The following is a 19,143-nucleotide window of genomic DNA, read 5'->3' as shown; positions in this document are numbered from 1 at the left end:
TTGGAAATGGGAGATGATATTATCCAATATATATAACTCTCAAGAGATTTGCATACAGAAAATATTTTTAAATCACTTCCAAATCAATAGAAAAAAAAAAAAAAAAACCTGTCAACTCAATAGGAAAACAGACAAGAGATTTGAGCAGGCGCTTGACAAAAGGGAATATCCAAATGTCCTAGTAAACTGATAAGATGCTCAATGTCATTATTTAACAGAGGAATAAATATTAAAACCATAGTGAAGTACATGGTTACATAGCCATGAGAATAGCTAAAATTTAAAAGATTGATAGCACCCCCTGTTGGTGAGGAAACAAAGCTGTTTTAAATTTCACGTAGTGCTGGGGGAAGTATAAAGTTATACAGGAGGCATCTTTGGAAAAGCATTTGGGGTCACCTCCTAAAGTGTAATATATACAGACCTTATGACCAACTGTCTAGGCACTGTGGTCCAGCCATGCTGACCCGTCAAATTAGTCGTCACTTCCTAACTGTAAAAAATCCCAACATGGGGCACCTGGGTGGCTCAGTCAGTTGAGCATCTGCCTTCCGCTCGGGGGGTGGTCCCAGGGTCCTAGGATCAAGCCCAGCATCAGGCTCTCCGCTCAGTCTGCTTCTCCCTCTGCCTCTCCCCCCTTGCTGGTGTGTGTGCTCTCTCTCCCACTCGCTCTCTCTCTCTTTCTCACTCACCGTTTATCAAAATAAATAATAAAATATGTTTTAAAAATCCTAACTTTTAAAATAAACATATATTAGTTGTGGAATATTATTTGCATTAATCTGCTACTGAATTGTTTACTATTTTGTACACCAATTTTCAAAATAAAGATTGAAATATAATTTTCATTTTTATCTTTGACAGGCTTGATATTAACATTTTTCACATCATAAAACAAACGTGGAAGATTTTCTTGCTTGCAAGTTCATCAAAGATAGGGTAAAATATTTCCATGAACCCATCTGGGTCTGGAGCCTTTTATGGAAAATGACAGTGCCTCTTTGGGAAATTTCTCTATTCCTTCTATTGTACTTGGGCTGTATAATTTCTAACTTTTTCTAGGAGGGGTTTTGTTACTTCATATTTTCCTAGAGTATCAACCAATTTCATGTAACAGCTCAAATGTATTTCCATGATATTGAGCAAAAATATTTGTGTTTTTCTGATTCTTTGAATTTCCTTATCTTTCCTAATATGTGATTTTATGTTTTCCTTCTTTAAAAATCAGAGTATGTAATTTTTCAAATAACAAACCCATGAGTTTATTTAGAATTTCCAAAATTTCGTGTTTTCCAATTTATTAGTTTCTGCTTTTAATTCTTCTTTTCTGTTTTTCTTGGATTTATTTTATGGTTTCCTAACTTTTAATACAATGCTTAATTCATTTGTTTTCATCATTTATTTTTTATGACCACAAGTGTTTGGGGTATGTGGATTTTTTCCCAATTCTTTTAGGATATTATTGGATTATACTATTTAAAAATAAATACACGTATGCAAAGTTTTCCAAGAAAGGGCATGAAATCCATGTTCTAGTTTCAAGGCTACTGGAAATATACAAAAGGTGGATGATTACCGACTTCCCATTACTCTGGAAATATGGCAAAGTCGTATAATGACAGTATAGCTTATAGTTAAGAATCTGAGCTGTGTCTTATAGCTCTAGGTTAAAATCTTGACCTTACTACCTACCTGCTATGTGACACTTGGGAGGTGACCTATCCTCTCACCGCTTCTCCGTCCCCATCTGAAAAAAAGCAAGGATTTAAAAACAAAATTTAAAAGGTACCTATTATATAAGGGTGTTGGGAGAACAAAAGGTAAAAAATCTTTATGAACAGCTTCGAAGAGTGCTTTAATATATAAGTTCAATTAATCTGTTCATTTGTTTAGTGAAATAGATGAATTTGGTTACTTCCAGTTAATTTCCGAAGGATCATGGCATACCAATATTTATTCGATAAAGATCTGGATAGGTATGCCCGGTTGACACCAGTGACTGAAATTGTGTCTTTTCATTCACTATTTCCAAGGCTCCAATGGCTCTCAACGACCCTGAGAATCAAGTATACAGTGTGTCCGCCTAAGGACAGAGTCTAAACTGCTGGGTGCAACTCTACACACTCGGGTCTCTAACCACATCTCCCCACCACACCTTCCCACCATAACAAAATCAATCTACTTCCTCAAAAAAACCATGTCCCCTCACCCCTGTGCTGCTTCCTCTGTCCCTGGGTTTCTCAACCCAGCCCTAGAGCCTTTTGAGGCCTGGAAAACCCTTTGCTGTGGGGGCTGTCCTATGGGTTGTCGGATAGTTCAGCAGCACTCCTGGCCCCTACCCACTGGAGGCCAGTACCACCTACCCTGATCTAATACCCCCCAAAATGTCTACAGGCCTTGCCAGAAGTCCCCTGTGGGGCAAACTCTAGGGGTGCCTAGTTCTAAGAACTGCTGCTCTATGGAGAATGTTTTTACCCCCATTTACTTGGCTACATTCAACCCACCCTCCAGATTTCTGGCTAAACGTCCCTGCCGTGTCCCCAGTGTCAGCACCCCTGCTATACCCAGACAGCCGGGGGAGGGGGGGGGCGGGGTCAAGCAAACAGCCCCAGCGTTCCTTGCACAAAGATGAGAATGGGAGGGCTTGATGGGGGCCCAGCAGTGAGGCCCTATCAGGCAGCAGGTTGGATGGGGCCTGGAGGGGGGGCCCTAGAGTTAGACAGGAAATTGGCCGGCTTTCCAGTGAAATGATTGGGTTAGAAGCCTGGAATGGAGAAGGTGGGGGGGGTGCTCCGAAAAGAAGCATGGATTGGGGTGGACCAGGATGGAGAAGGAACTCATGGGTTCAGAGAGACTCTGACCTGGTGGGGCGGCCAGGTAGGGACGCTGGAGAGAGGACACTCGGAAGCAGTGGTCCTACCTTCTTTCTTGCCCGGAGTTAAATCTGTGCCTTTGGAGAGGCCATCCAAAGTTCTGGGGGGACCCCCAAATCCCCTCTCCCGCCCCGCTCAGCGCCCCCCCGCCAAACACGTGCGCACCTGCAGGCGCGCTCCTGTCCCCTGCCTGGAAATCACGCGTGCAAAAGCAGCTGCCGGAGGAAAGAATTTTTTTTTATTAAGGTGGGGATGGGGTGAGAAGATGGAGAGAGAAGGGGGAGCCCGAGGAGGACCGGGGCAGGTAGGAGAAGCCACCTCCAGACCCGGCCTTCTGGGCTGGGACCTGCGGAGCGCAGGCCGGCGCCGTCGTCTGGCGCCATCTAGTGGCTGGTTCTTGTAGCGACTGGAGCTCTGATCCGCGCTGAGGACCCCCGGGGCAGAGGGACTTGGGGAGCCAGAGAGGTAATGACTGGAAGGGCACATAGAAGCTGTTCTTCTGGGACCCAGGAATCATACATCCAGCTTGGAACAGGGCACCTGCACTCCATCCAGGCTGCCCGTGGGCGGCCCTCCTGGGAGGCTGGCTTCTCAGAGCCTGGTCATTCCCCTACAGTCCTCTCCAGATCCCAGGGCACCCCCCCAACACACACCTTTTTTTAATTTTTATTTATTTTTTTATTTTTTATTTATTTTTTTGCCTGACCAGAGGATCCCTCACTTCTGGTTAATGACGTCCCTTGCTGATGTTTTTTTTTTTTCTTTTCTTCCCTTCCTAATTATTAGCAGTCTTTATTACTAGTGCCTGGATATAGTATTTCTTATTTGGAAATCCAACAAGCTTTTAATTAGAGAAGCAACAGGAAGAGATATTAAGCTGTATTAATGCATCTGAAAACCCAGCACAGTTAAAAGAAAGACAATCTCATAGATAACAGCACGGTTGAAAATTACAGGAACAGCTTCCAGTAAATAACTAAATGGAAAATCCCAGAGAGGGTCAATTGTTGTTAGTTAATATTTGTAGCAAAGTACGGCACTTAATAATGCGGCCGTTTCTTATCCTTATGGGAGGCAAATAACAAGAATTGGGATTTCCACTTTAGATCGTAATTCTAGCTCATTTTTAAGGGCCCAGATTTTGCAATAATGTATCCAGAGAAGATTTGTCGTAGAAATAATCCCTTCATCATCAATTCTCAGGAGGGTCTCTAAAAATGCTTTTCTTGCCAAGAAATTTCACAAAATGACCTTAGAGCAGGTCATAAAATAGACCTGGACAATAAAATGGGCACAGTCACTGCTCTCCCTGTATTTACTCCTTGAATCTGGGCTGGATTTGACTTGTTTTGTCTAATAAAATGCAGTGGAAAGCACTTAACCACTTCTGAGCCTGGAACTCAAGAGGCTTTGTGTACTTCAGCTCAATCTCTTGGAACCCTGCCAGCTGTCAAGCAAACAACCCCAAACCAGCCTGGTGGAACATGCAAGAACATATGGAGCACAGACAAGCCATTGTAGCAAGGCACTGAGACACGGGGGAGGGCCCAACCAAGATGAGCAAGCCATCCACGGACGCATGAGAGGACCCAGCGGAACCGCAAGAACCGCCCAGCTGATCCCAGCCCAAATTGTCGGTCTTCAGAATCATGTAATACAGCAAGAGATAACTGATATAAGTATTGTGGCTAAATTGCATATAGAGAATTTGTATTTCCCGACTGCATAGGAAATCATGATACCAAAAAAAAAAAAAAAAAAGAAGAAAGAAAAGAAAAGAAGGATAGTGGGAGTACATTTGAGGAATAATCCAGATGGAATTAAGGACTTTGCTCCTTCTCATGTTGCCAGTCAGAGGACTCTTGATTTCCTTCTGGACTATCTAACTCTGACTGAAACTAACTCTATTCCATCATTAGTACATCCTAGTTAAGCAGAGATGGAATTTTAATGAACTGCAATTCCTGTTGTGACCACACTTGCCTAAATCCTCATTTATTTCATACCTAATTTATTGTAACAACTGATTTTTCTTACTCTAAATTTATTTCTACTCCAATTTATATTGTTGTCTACAATCAGACCAAGTGTTTTTTAATGTCTTTTTCTACATGTTGAACCCCTGCTCAAAATGCTTCAAAATCTATTTCCAGGCAGCCCGGGTGGCTTAGCGGTTTAGTGACACCTTCAGCCCAGGGCCTGATCCTGGAGACCCCGGATCGAGTCCCAAATCAGGCTCCCTGCATGGAGCCTGCTTCTCCCTCTGCCTGTGTCTCTGCTTCTCTCTCTCTCTCTCTCTCTGTGTGTCTCTCATGAATAAATAAATAAATAAAATCTTTTAAAAAATCTATTTCCTATTGCCCCAAAAGGTCTCTGAAAACAAAAGTAACAAAATAAATTTTTAAAACTTGAAAAATGATAAATTGGACTTCATAAAAATTTTTAAAAGTCTGTTCTAATGATGCTGTCAAGAAAATGAAGACAAGCCACAGACAAGGAGAAAATACTTGTAAAATACACATCTGGTTACTGATGTAGCGAAACACCGGGATACCTGCACCCCAATGTTCATAGTAGCAATGTCCACAATAGAAAAACTGTGGAAGGAGCCACCATGTCCTTTGACAGATAAAGGATAAAGAAGATGTGGTCTATACATACAATGGAATATTACTCAGCCATTAGAAAGGATGAATACCCACCATTTGCTTTGACATGGATGGAACTGGAGGGTATTATGCTGAGTGAAATAAGTCCATCGGAGAAGGACAATTATCATATGGTTTCACTCATATGGGAAATATAAGAAATAGTGAGGAATTATGAGGGAAAGGAGGGGAACTAAGTGGGAAAAATTAGAGAGGGAGACAAACCATGAGAGACCCCTGACTCTGTAAAACAAATAAAGGGCTGTGGAAGGGGAAGTGGTTGGGGAGATGGGGTAACTGGGTGATGGGCACTGAGGAGGGCACTTCATAGAATGAGCACTGGGCGTTATACTATATCTTGCAATTTGAATTTAAATGAAAAAAAATTTAAAAAACACATATCTCTTTTATGAAGATTTTTTTCAAAAAAATTCCCAGAACTCAGGAGTAAGGAAACAACCCAGTTCTTTCAAAGAACAGGTTATATGAGCAGACATTTAACCAAAGGAATGATATGAGTAGCAAATAAACACATGAAAAGATATTCACCAGCATAATTCATTAAGAAAATACAGAATAGGAGATCCCTGGGTGGCTCAGCGGTTTAGCGCCTGCCTTTGGCCCAGGGCGCAATCCTGGAGACCCGGGATCGAATCCCACGTCGGGCTCCCGGTGCATGGAGCCTACTTCTCCCTCTGCCTATGTCTCTGCCTCTCTCTGTGTGTGTGTGACTATCATAAATAAATAAAAATTTAAAAAAAACAAAAAAAAAGAAAATACAGAATAAAACTGCAAGGAATATCACTACATGACTATAGAAAGGCTTTAAAAAAAAAAAAAAAAAAAAAAACTATCACTGGGCAGCCCAGGTGGCTCAGTGGTTTAGTGCCGCCTTCAGCCCAGGGTGTGATCCTGGAGACCTGGGATCGAGTCCCAAGTTGGACTTCCTGCATGGGGCCTGCTTCTCCCTCTGCATGTGTCTTTGCCTCTCTCTCTCTCTCTCTCTCTATGTGTGTTTCTCATGAAAAATAAATAATCTTAAAATAAACTATCACTATCAGGTGCTGATAAGGATGCAGAGCATCCATGTTCCTGCTGGATATGCAAAATGGCACAGTCCCTTTGGAAAACAGTTTGACAATTTCTTACAAATGGTAGGGAGAATTATGACCTAGCTTTCAGCATATTTGCACCTAAAAATTATACACAGCCTTTTAACGTAGCTAATCACAAAAGCTAAAGTGAAATATAAAAAATGCTGAAGACAGATTAAGTATAAAACAATCTAGGATAGTATGTATTCACATAAAAGAAGTATAGCTTAAGTTGGATACAGTGAAGAAGCACTGAATTGCTACTATTTACATTTATCATTAATAATAGTGGTAGTTAAGCCTAAATTTACAGATCCTCCCAAATAGGTCTGATCAAATGTATTCAAAGCTACTTACAGCAATGCTTTTCTTTTCTAGTGGTGTTTCATTTTTTTTAACTTAAAAAAAAAACAGTTTTATTGAGATGCAATGCACATACCAAGCAATTCACCTATTTAAAGTGTATAATTCAATGATTTTAAGTGTATTCACAGATATTCGCAACTACTACCACAATTTTAGAATATTTTCATCATTTCAAACAAACAACAAACAAAAGCCCTCTAAGCCTTTTCATTATTATGTTCACAATCCTCCCCCAGACCTAAGGAAGCATAATCTCCTTTATGTCTCCATGGATTTCCCTGTTCTGGACATTTCATATGAATGGACCCAGGTAATCTGTGGCCTTTTGTGATTGGCTTCTTTTACTTTCCACTGTATGGCTATACCACATTTTGTTTATTTTTTCACTAATTGATGGACATTTGGGTGGTTTCCACCTTCTGGCTGTTGTAGATACTGCTGCTAGAAACATTCATGTAGAAGGTTTTTTTAATATTTATTCTTTCTCAATATAGACATTTATAGCAATCAATTCTTCTCTAAGCCCTGCTTTCACTGCTTAATATCAGTTTTTGGTATCTTGTACCTTCATTTTCATTCATCTCGAAGTAGTTTCTGACTTCTTGTGATTTCTTCTTTGACCCGTAGGTTATGTAGGAGTATGTTGTTGAATTTCCACAAATTTGTGAGTCTCCCAGTTGTTTTCCTGTTACTGATGTCTGATTTCATTCCACTGTGTCTGGAGAACATGCTTCCTATTATTTCTATCCTTCTAAATGTATTGAGGTTTAGTTTATGGCCTAGCATATGGTCTGTCCCGTGTGCTTGAGAGAATTGTATATTCTCCTATGGGGTGCAGGGCTCTATACATGCTAGGTCTAATTTGATTTATACTCTTGTTCAAGGCTTGCTTTTCCTTATTGATCTTTTGTCTCCTTGATCTGTCCATTATTGAAAGTAGGGGTACTGAAGTCTCCAACTATTGCTATTGAACTATTTCTCTCTGCATTTCTCTCAGTTCCACTTCATACACCGTAGTGCTCTACTATTAGATGTGGATACATATATAATCATTATGTCTTCCTGATTGATATACCCTTGATGGATCTTTTTATCATTATAAAATCTTTATGTCTGTTGTCCGGTAGCCATATAGCCACTCCAGCTTTCCTGTGGTAGCTGTCCACATGATATACTTTTGCTCATCCTTTTATTTCCCATCAATTTGTTGCTTAGAATCTAACAAAAACACATGGTTTTCATAAGTTATAAGGTAAAAACCCTCATAGTTAGCACCAGAACTTTCCTTAGCTGCTTCAGAAGCCCCTCTGTGTGGCATTCCAAACACAGTCTTGTCCTTGCCCCCCAAATTAATGACTATCTTGACTTTTCTAGTAATCTAGAAAATCAGATTAGTAATCTAGTAATTCCTAATTACTAGAAAATCTAGTAATTCTTTGACTTCTTTAAAGTTTTACAACACCAATGTGTAGCCATAGATGCTATGGTTTAGCCTCTCCTGGTTTGTTTTTGTTTTTGTTTTTTAATCTGTTAAGTTTCTTCTTCAAAGCTGTATGGTTTGGTTGAAGCTGGCCTATCTGAAATGAGAATGGAAATAGAATTCAGCCTTGTTTAAGAAGCTCTAGGAAGTCAAGAATCAGAGACTCAAACATCTTGCAGAACTGCAAAAGCATGTCTGCCGCGTGTATCCTAAATCCTGTTTGGACAGAGGCGAGAAGTGGAAATGTGGAACGTAAGATTCAAGGAAGAATCACAGAAATTAGGGACATGAGATTCTCAGTCCCCTCCTGCCCCCTGCTGTCTGCCTGAGGTAAAGCCTGTCGCCATGGGGAAGCACCAGCTGGAAGTGGGATGTGGAGGCTGGAAGATATGGGCTCTACCCTCCCCCACAAAACACAGACATATTGCTTAACCTTCAGAGGCAGAGGTCAAGAAAGTAGCCACCAAGCTGAGACCTAACACAGAGCAAGAGCCTGTGCTAGAAGACAGGAACCGAAGGGTAGGATGCCAAGTCCAGGGCCACTGTACATGATTTAGGACACTGAAGAGCACAGAGTTTCCAAGAATCAGATTGTCAATGAGCCTTTTAGTTAATCTCAAAAACTGGTAAATGGGGGTCAGGGATTACTAATCCCCAAGACCGTCTCCTGTCTCCCAAAACAACACTTACAGGAAATGAGCTGCAAAAGCCTAGCAGCACATGGAGGAGGAGAATCCTCCTGGACCTTGCCCTCCAGTGTAGCTCTGGAAAGCAAGGCAAGTGGGAAATCCCTCCAAGGTGCAGCTGAAGTCAGCTGGGAATGGTGAATTGTGGGTGGGAAGAGGAGAGCACAGAGAACCACAAGAATCTGGAAACACCATCCTTTCTGGGAGCAGCTAAGAACCTGTGCTGCCTTCAGTGGACATGAACAGCTATTTTCACCTGAGCCAGTCCCAGCCCAAGTACTACTATCTCCTAAACCAGGTCTGGGCCATTTAACACTAGAAATACTGAGGACGGACTGGAATGGGTTGAAAAGCCCGGAGAGCCTCCTGGGAGGTGAGGAAAAGACTTGTATGATGAACTCTAAAACCAAAAGAAGAAAAGTTTGGGATGTTCCAGAAACACCCATGGCATATGATGGTGCTGGCCAGGAAGGAATGATGTGCCCAGCCCTCTGGGCACCACTGTGCTACCCTATGTCTCAGTCCTAGTGCCGCCATCAGGGACAGAGTCCTGGAGGACCTGGCCCTAAGAACAATCCTTCAGCGTGTGCTAATAAGAAAAACTCAGCTTAACAGAATCGGCTTTGGAAAATCAACTCAACAGAGTCAGGAAGCTGCTCTTGATCTATGCCAGTGCTAGGTGGCATTAGGTAACCTGAAGAAGTGTAGAGCAGCATCCTTCTTCAGAAAGACGGGAGAGCTTTCAAGGAAGGAAAAATCCGGTCTCAAAGTCTACTTTGGAAGTTTTGGGGGGCATTTTTGATAATCACAACAGTGAGAGCTGGAATACAACTGGCATCTATTGGGCAAGGGCCAAGAACAGTGGACATCCTGCGACATACAGGGCAGGTCCACACTCTGAAGAACTGTCCCACAGCCTGCAGTGCTTTATGCCCTAAGAGACCTTTGCGTAGGCAAAACATGCAGGATTTTACTTAAAACCTGGGCCAAAATAGGTTCACATTTAAACCTGGAAGGAGGGATCCCTGGATGGTGCAGCGGTTTGGCGCCTGCCTTTGACCCAGGGCGCGATCCTGGAGACCCGGGATCGAATCCCACGTCGGGCTCCCGGTACATGGAGCCTGCTTCTCCCTCTGCCTGTCTCTGCCTCTCTCTCTCTCTTTGACTATCAAAGATAAAAAAAAAAAAAAACCTGGAAGGAGAACACAACTGCTGTTTATACTTAAATGAAAAGTATTAGGGGAATACGTTGCATTCCTCAGGAAAGCAACTGCCCTGTTAATCAAGGGAGGATTAAACTCTTGTCAAAAACTCTACCAAAATTGGGGCACCTGGGTGGCCCAGTCAGTTAAGTGTCTGACTCTTGATTTCAGCTCAGGTCATGATCTCAGGGTCCTGGGATTGAGCCCCACGTCAGGCTCCACGTTCAGCTGGGAGTCTGCTTGAGGATTTCTCTCCCTCTGCCCCTTCCCCTGCTTATGTTGTCACTCTCTCTCCAGATAGAGAGATAGATAGGTAGGTACCTAGGTAGGTAGATAGATGATAGATAGATAAATAGATAGATAATAGAACAGCAAAAACAAAAAACAAACAATAAAACCTATATGTTCCTAATCTTAGATAATTGTTCCTAGTCTTAGATGATCATATCAATGACAATAGCTCTGCAAATGGCATTTGAGTCTTTGGCACACCTCTAAAAGTCTGTATTTGCAATGGCTGTATTTGTGGTGATATGATGTACAAGGAGAAGAATCTACTTCTTTATGTCTGAGAGCATTTACTTATTGAATATATATCATTAAGTTTAATGCCCCTTTCTTTCTTCTTTATATGGCAGTCAGACCATTATATTGCTTTTTAAACACTTAAGTAAATACATATGTATATACATATAGATACATATATATACTATGAATTTCATTTTAGGAAAATAAAATGGGTGCATCAATCATAATGAGCTAATTATACCACAGAAATCAACAACCCTGTGTTAATCTCTGTGATTTAAAACAATCAAAATTTATTTCTGCCACAAATGGCATCCCCACATTGATCTTCGCTCCAGCAGAGGAAACGAGAACATGACAAATCTCACAAGGCTCTTGAATGCTTCAGTAGCAAAGTGGCCCAGTTCACTTCTGCTCACGATTCGTCGGCTAGTGCATGTCACATGGTCATGCCTGACTTCAAGGACTGGGGTGAAAGCCATCCAATTTCTTTCCCATAAAGAGAAGGATCAAAATTTTTAGGAAAGCCCTAATGGCCACCCAAAATTGTGATGAAAAAGGCATGTTGGATTTCATAAGATTAGTAACTGCTGCATTAGGAAGATCTCACCCCATGCAAATTGTAGAAGAAAAGAGAAAAGCTTTGGCTCTAAGGTCAGTCTGCCATCCCAGCAATCATGAGAGCCCTTGTGAAAGAGGTGACATTTGGAAGGTGGGTGCCTTTTGGTTCTTGGGAACAGTGGCTAATACTTCAAAAATGGACTGGGAGCTGGAGAAAGAAATATGTTGTGCACCTACTCTGTGCAGGCATAAATTCCCCCCAGGCAGCCATTGAACAGGGGATCATGAGTAAGGCAAGCAAGTATTAAAAATTTAGAAGTGTCCTCGAAGTCACTTATTTCCACAAATGTCCCTGGTTAACTCCTGTGCAGTAAAATTTGTTTTGTGTCCATCAGGCACAGGAGGATAAATAAAACACACCCCTGCCTGGGAGAGCTTCGACCTCCTAAGGCTACAGGTCTTGGGAGGTCTTATTATTTTTTTTTTTTGAAGTCTTATTATTTTAGAACAAAGAACAGTGCAGTCTTAGGACGTTGGCTTGGAGAATAGAACTGGTAGCCAGTAGGGCCTGGGCTCCTTGAGAGGCTCACTTGCCTTGTCCTTGGGGCCATTTGTCAGGGGACCTTAGGTAGTCACCTCCAGCAATGGCAGAAACTTGCCTCCTACTGATTCACACCATCCCTGGTCCTCTAGGGAAACTCTTAGCTCTGAATGCAGAGACTAAATGAAATACTTCAGTGCCTTAAATGTGGAAAACCTAGAGAATATTCCAAGATCCCAAATACAGCATTTGTTTGGAAGTGCTTGGAAAATGCTTGGCAGTTATTGCCATGGTTTCAGATAACCACCCACAGCAGGAGCTGACATTGACTGAGGCTTGAACCATTGTGAGGAATTAGAACATCTGTCCCCATGGTTAAGTTTTGGGAAAATTGTCGGAGAGAGACTTGGTGATGTTGACCGATTAGCATATTTTATTTTCACTATAGAACTTACCTGAATTTATCTAATTGTCCATCATTTGTTTTCACATTTCTTTCCCTCCCACTAGAACGTAACAAGCTTTGCCACATTTGCTGCTGTGTCCTCAAGGCCTGGGAGACTGCCCAGTTCAGAGAAGACACTCAGTCGATGTGTTTGTGGAATCAACGATCCTCTCTAACGTGCTCAAATCTAACCTAACCTCCCAGGCACGTTTTCCTGATCCTGAGAACAGACATTGTCTTTCCTGAGCCTCTTTGATGGCACGTGTTTTTGTTTGGATTCTATAGAAGAGCCTGAAATGGAGACTCCTAAGCAATGGAGTCTCCAAATGGAGACTCCTATCTCCTCCTAAGATATTGAGAATCATAAGCAAATAACTTTTCTCCCTTGGGAGAAATTATAGGGGAATGAGGGAAGCCGGAAGGGGCAGGGGGGTGCTAGGCAGAGATGTCATTGCAGCTGAATCTGTCCCCTCCTGCCCCTCCTTGCAGGGAACTGTGGCATGGACACCGCACCATAGAGACTGGCCACCCAGAGGCAAGGGCCCGGGCTGTCATACCCCTGCATCAGTTAGTTGCTGGCCACAGGCCGCACCAGATGGGGAATGTGGAGGGAGGGTGGTGTTACCACTTGGGCATCCCTCAGCGATCATTTGGAGAAGGGGACAGGTGGATACCATTAGCAGCCCACACCTGCCGCGGCTGGCCCCAGGTAGGCATCTATAGCATCTGCTAGGGCATATCTCCCTGTGTGCCTTCCTTCAGTGTATTTATTAACTTCCTTATGAGCAGCAAGCTCCTTGAGATCAGAATCCTTATCTCTTTCACCTTCGTGTCCTTGAGGGAGGTCATAGTAAACATCTCAGTGGAAATCTGAGGCCCGAATGAATGAGTAACTGAGTGTATTTGTGTTTACAATTGAGTGTGAAAATCCTTACGCCCATATTCTCTTCCTAAATGACACCAAACATATGTTTCTTATATTTATGTGATCTTCAGAAATAAACTTTCTGTGTGATCGGGGGGGAAAAATGTAAGTTAATGCTTCACAACCGAAAATGCGAAGGGTTAAAACCTGCTGCCAAATCCTCTCTGGGCCACATTCTCTCCACAGGCGATTTAAGATAGAAGTTTTTCCTCTAGATGTTAATTATGGTAAACATTTTAGCTTGCTCTTGCCCCTCATTATTTCATTTATGAGTCATTGTGTGGAAGCAAGCTGGGTTGGATGAAAAATCCGGGCTGGGAAGGGCTCCTGCAACTTCCAGAAGGGAGCGCCGCGCTGCCTTGTTGGTAACTGAGTGACCAGCAGGGGGCAGTGCAGACCCACGCACTGATTTTTCCTCCCAAAGAACCCAAGATCAGAGAGCTTGTCTCTGGATGATTTTGGCGGAATTGGTTCTCAGTGCCTGGGATTTTTCTATTTGCTGTTACCTCACGTGCTCGTTCAGATTAGATGACAGGTTGGGTCATGACCTGTTTTAAGTATGTCCCTGGTCGAGATGCAGATAAATGAGGAGGCAAGGCCATTTACAGAGCCCAGGACACCCATTTTCTGCACTGTCTGTGCTTCCAAACATGTGGACCAGGGCCCAGTCTCAGATCCTATTGGTGTTGAGGGGCTCAGTGCAGCTTGGGTCTTACTCCTTCAGCCTTTCCAATGGTTCTGTGACCCTCTAATGCCCCTATTAAAACTCCTCATACTTGGAATACCCACAATAGCTTCTCTTCTCCTGACTCCTGGCTGATAGTGACATTAAAAGTTGACCCTTGGGTAACAGAACACTTCAAGTCTCCTTCCCAGTCTGCCCACCTGTCTTCTTCGTCTCCATTAATGGCACCCCTGCCCCAGCCATTGCTCAACCCAAGAACCTGATCATCATCTTCCCTTAGCATGCCCAACCCAAGAGCAACTCCCGTTGGTTTGACCTCTATATGCCCCCAGTCATATCTCACCATGTCCACTGCTACACCTCCACTCCAAGCTAAATGATCATCCTTCCCATCTGGACAGTGGCAGCAGTCTCCAGATGAGCCTACAGTCCATTCTCTACAAGGTAGCCAGAGTGATTTGAACATACAAACCGCATGACCTAACTCTCCAGCTTAAAACTCTCCCAAGACTTTCCACTGAACTTGAGAAATATTCCAAATTTTTTATCATGGCCTATAAGATGCTACTTAACCTGGTCACTGCCTGCCTCTCAAACATCATGACCCTCCCCATGACTTACTGCACTCATTGTTTTGTCTTTTAAATTTCTCATTTCCATCACCTGGAGATTTCCCTTTCTTGCATTAGTTCTACTAATGCAAGATATATATATATTATGTATTTTTATATTATATATATATATATATATATATATATATATCAATTCATCCAGAATTTCTATATATTTGAAATTGAAGTTTGCTTACCAGCCTTGTTGACCAGATATTTCATCCACACTGGTCTTTTTTCTGTTTCTAGAAACACCACTAAATCTGTGCCTACCCTCAGGATCTTTGCACTTTTCAGATCATTATTCTTTTGATCTTTCAATGACTATATCCTTGTCTTTTAGGTCTCAACTCAAGTGTCACCTTCTTGAGAGGCCTGTGTGGAGCACCGTGTTAAAATCTCTACCCCACTACCCTGTTTGGTTTTATATATTTTATTATTCATTTGCCTATATAATTTCTGCTTTTCTGATTAGAATATATTCCCTGCAAGAAAAAAATCTTTTCCTTCACTCATGGTTTTATCCCAGGCATTTAAAGCACATAGAACTTAATAGATGTGCCATTAATATTTCTTGCATGAGTGTTCAAACTCAGTGTGACTTCAGAACAAAATTGTATGAGAAAATATCAGAGAAGCATTTAACTGGATTTGGAATCATAGGAAGCTTTTCAGAAGAAAGTGAAGAAGTCTTTGATAATACTACTTTCTCTGCTTCTAAAGTTTTGGGTTTGTTTTTTTTTTTTTCCGTCTTCTTGGGTATTTGTTCATTAATACTCAGGCTCAAGAGCAATTCTCTTGAAAAAGTTTACCAAATCCTTCCTCCAGCTATTATCAAGTTCCTCTAACAGTCAAGATACTCTATGTCACAAGAGACTGAAAGCCTGACACCATCTCACATGTTGGGGACTGGTGAACTGACCATGAGCACTTTGGGGATCTTGCTAAAGGGAAGTCAAGTTAAAGATACATTCAGTTCGGGTTACAACTAAGTAGTGTGCTGTTGCTTCATTATGTAATTAGATTATTACTAAGTCATCTAGGAATCCTCTTATATTTCATTGAACATTACATATAAAAACAGAGGACTAGAGATCATAGCATAATATGAAGATGTCTGGCATTGTGATTAGTTGTGAAGAAACAAAGTTTGACATATACGGAGCTAGGCATTTGTCTGTAAAAAATAATCTTCCAATCATCAGATATGTAAAAGTTTAAGTGGGGGATTCTTTTCTCATTGATAATGAGTCCAAGTCATCAGTAATAAAACACATATTTTGATGAATTATGTGACTGAATTATATTTCAGTTATCTGTATGGAGAATGACAGAAAAATAGTTAATCCAGTGAAGATATAATCAAAGATCAAATGGACCAAAAAATAGACAAAAGTGTCATAGAGTAATTAATACAAATATTATATAATTTTTTTTGGATTTTGAAATATTTGTGATAGTTGTCAACTTCTCTCATTCTAAAAGGAAAAATGTTTATATCTAAGTTTGAATTTAAATCTTTGCATTTTTTTTATTAAAGATGACCCAACCCTCCCCCAAATTATATGTGTTTCAGACCTTATAAATCCTAGATCTGTGTTTGTTCAAGTCAGATAAATTGGCCACACAAAGATTTGACTCTCAAGTAGGTGTAGTGTCTTGGAACTGTCTGTGGTGCTGGACCTGAAGTTCACTCAGTTCTCTCCATGGTACTTCTTGCACAAACCCCCACCTATGCCAATAGATTGTGCTTGGAGATGAAGGGTCGGGATTATCAACTGAAGTCATGGTTAATGAATACGAATGAGTGCTTTTGTCCCTGGAGAGAATGTCTAAAAAGAAAAAGGTTGAGAAGAAAACCACAGACGACTCCCAAGTGTCAGGGAAACCCAAAGGACAGGCACACCAAAAGGGTATCATCTCAAGAAAAACATTGAGCACCAAACCATGCCTAAATCTAGATCAAGAGCAGAGAGAGGGAACCCAGGGTAAAGAAAACAAGTAAAGAGAATAGAATAAACTGGGGGTAGGGACTGTCTGGAAAGGGAATAGGAGACAATGACTGAGAGGGGTGGCCTGAGAGAAAGCCCAGAGGGCCACAACAAAGACCCTTTCCATTGAGTTGGTGGGACTTCACTCCCCAGTCTCCATGTGAAAGTCTATATGAGTTGGAATAGATGTAAATGATGGTTTTGTACAAGTCTTCTAGCATCCCTAATATGTGTAGTTGACTCAATATTTTTTTGGTTTGCCTTTGCTTCTGCTTTGGAATGGGCACTCAGTTTCTTTGAAAGCTGGGGTTATTTGAACACTGAGAGGTCAGTGTCTAGCCTTCCTGAATGGGCTTCATCCAGCTTCACCTGCTGAGACTGGGCCCCCTAAGCATTTGGATGCTCCAAATGTGATCTGGAAGGCAACGGAATCTTAGAAGCCAGGCAATTTCCATAGGAAACATGAGAAATGCTCAAAAAAGGACCAGACCAGGGCTGGGTGGGCCAGCACCAATGCATGTTTATTACAGTGGCCTGGGAAGAAAAGCCAATTAAAGCTTATGCTGCTGCTGTCTGTGCTTGTCCTCCCCCTCTTAGTAAGTTAATCATTGTCCAGGCCTAAGTTTCACAAAAAGGCACTGTGATGTCTACTCAGTGTCCTCAGTAGAATGTCCGGAACAGTGGTTCCTAAAGTATTGTCTCCAGACCAAAGCAGCTGCCGCAGCAGCAGCACCTGAGAACTTTTTAGAAATGGAAATTATTAGGCAGGCCCTACCTCAGACCTTCTGGATCAGAAATTTGAGTCCAGCAATCCGTGCTTTAATCACCCTCAGGTGATTCTGATGCATGGTAATGCTTGAGAACCACTGGATACCCAAGAGGAACTCCTCACACTATCCATAGCAAAGAGCATCCTCAGGAATAATCAGGGTTGAAGGCCTTCTTTTAAAAGGCTTGGGAGAAAAGAGGGCTGGAATGGTTGACAGATTTGGTGGAATGGATAGGACAGGATTAATAAGCGTTCATAGACTGAGTAGTTTGATGATCTTCACAGTTGCCAAGAAATTCAAGTCTAATACGGAATTCAAGGCTTCAGTTTGCTTTTGGCTCCTTATCTTTGCTTCTTGAATGTGACCTCCTTCTAAGAATGAAACCTATGGAACCTCAATTTATCATGGTCACACCAGTGAGGACACTTTTTCTAGACACTAGTCTTCTGCCCAAGTGATCAGCAGTCAGACATGCAAGATTGATTTTCACCCGTTGAGGGTGAGTTCCATTTTGGAAGCAGCTCAAAATATCTGCTAAGTGGGTCATATGACATAGCTGGTACTATCCTTTAGGGTTCGAACAAGAGGTGGACCTGGAGAGGAAAGAACAGGGGCAATCTTAGGAAGAAGAAACATCTGGGGAACAGCCCCACTAGATACCTGGTGCATTTGGCAAGTGGCCTAGCTGGTTGTAAGGCTCACATGTTTCCAGTTGGGATTGATCTTTTCATTGGCTTGACATCCTCATCGTGGCCCACCCGATCACTGGAGGGAGCTGGCTCTGCTTCAGGTGTAGACATCAGGCCTGCTGTAATGGGCATTTGTTATTCTAGGGCTTTTTAATACTATTGTTAAGTTTAGAAAATCTCCAGATTTAGGATCCTGACTTCCCCAAGAATCCAGAAAAGTCAAATTTCTGGCCTCCTTTGCAACCAAAACACAGCCAACCTAATGGACTCATGTGAGGCTTCGATTCAGAAATGAGAGACTTGAGGAAAGAGGCTGCATGTGGACTGATTTCCTGGTGAAGATGGCAGCAAAGCTATTTGCTCTCAAAACCGGTAACTATGAGGGTGGGTCCTTGGCACAGAAGAGACCTCACTGGGCTGGTGGCAGCAGCAGACAACAGCTTCACCACCAGTTCTATAGCATGCTCTGCCTTGAGACATCTTTGCTGGTTTCTGCAGCCTCGAGAGAGTTCTAGGAGATGCCCAATATCTTCCCTCTAAACCCCATTTTGGATTTATCAGCCCAAATTATCTTCTGTTGCTAGCAACTGTAAATTCTGACTGCTTACAAATGGGCACTGGAGTTTATGACAGTCAGTAGAAACTTGAGGAAATGGAAGTTACTTGGAATTGGTGAACTGGTCTGGCATGGGCTAATGGCTCTGAATATCCAGATTAGGGGGTGGGCTCTGGTAGCCAGTGATGCACCTGTGCTTATTTGGAATTACAGGCAAGCTCTAGGGTATCTGGTAGCTGTGCTCATAAAACAACATAAGGCCACAGGGAATCAAAACCATGGGGTGAGTTACTTTCGTTTCTGGGAACTCAAAACATCTAACAGACCTTGATTCCACTCAATTTGCAGGATCCTTTCAGGTCCTTTTGAGGTCATGACTTTACTCTTCCAAGCCGGTTCGTTCTAAGCTCATTCATGCTTGTTCTCACACCTGTCCCTTGGAATCCAAAAGGCCACAGGACTGTGGGGACTGGATTACTATGGGTGGTCAGA

Source organism: Canis lupus, chromosome 14, assembly GCF_003254725.2.
Source record: "Canis lupus dingo isolate Sandy chromosome 14, ASM325472v2, whole genome shotgun sequence".
NCBI classification, from domain to species: Eukaryota; Metazoa; Chordata; class Mammalia; order Carnivora; family Canidae; genus Canis; species Canis lupus.
This window is presented reverse-complemented; position numbering follows the sequence as displayed.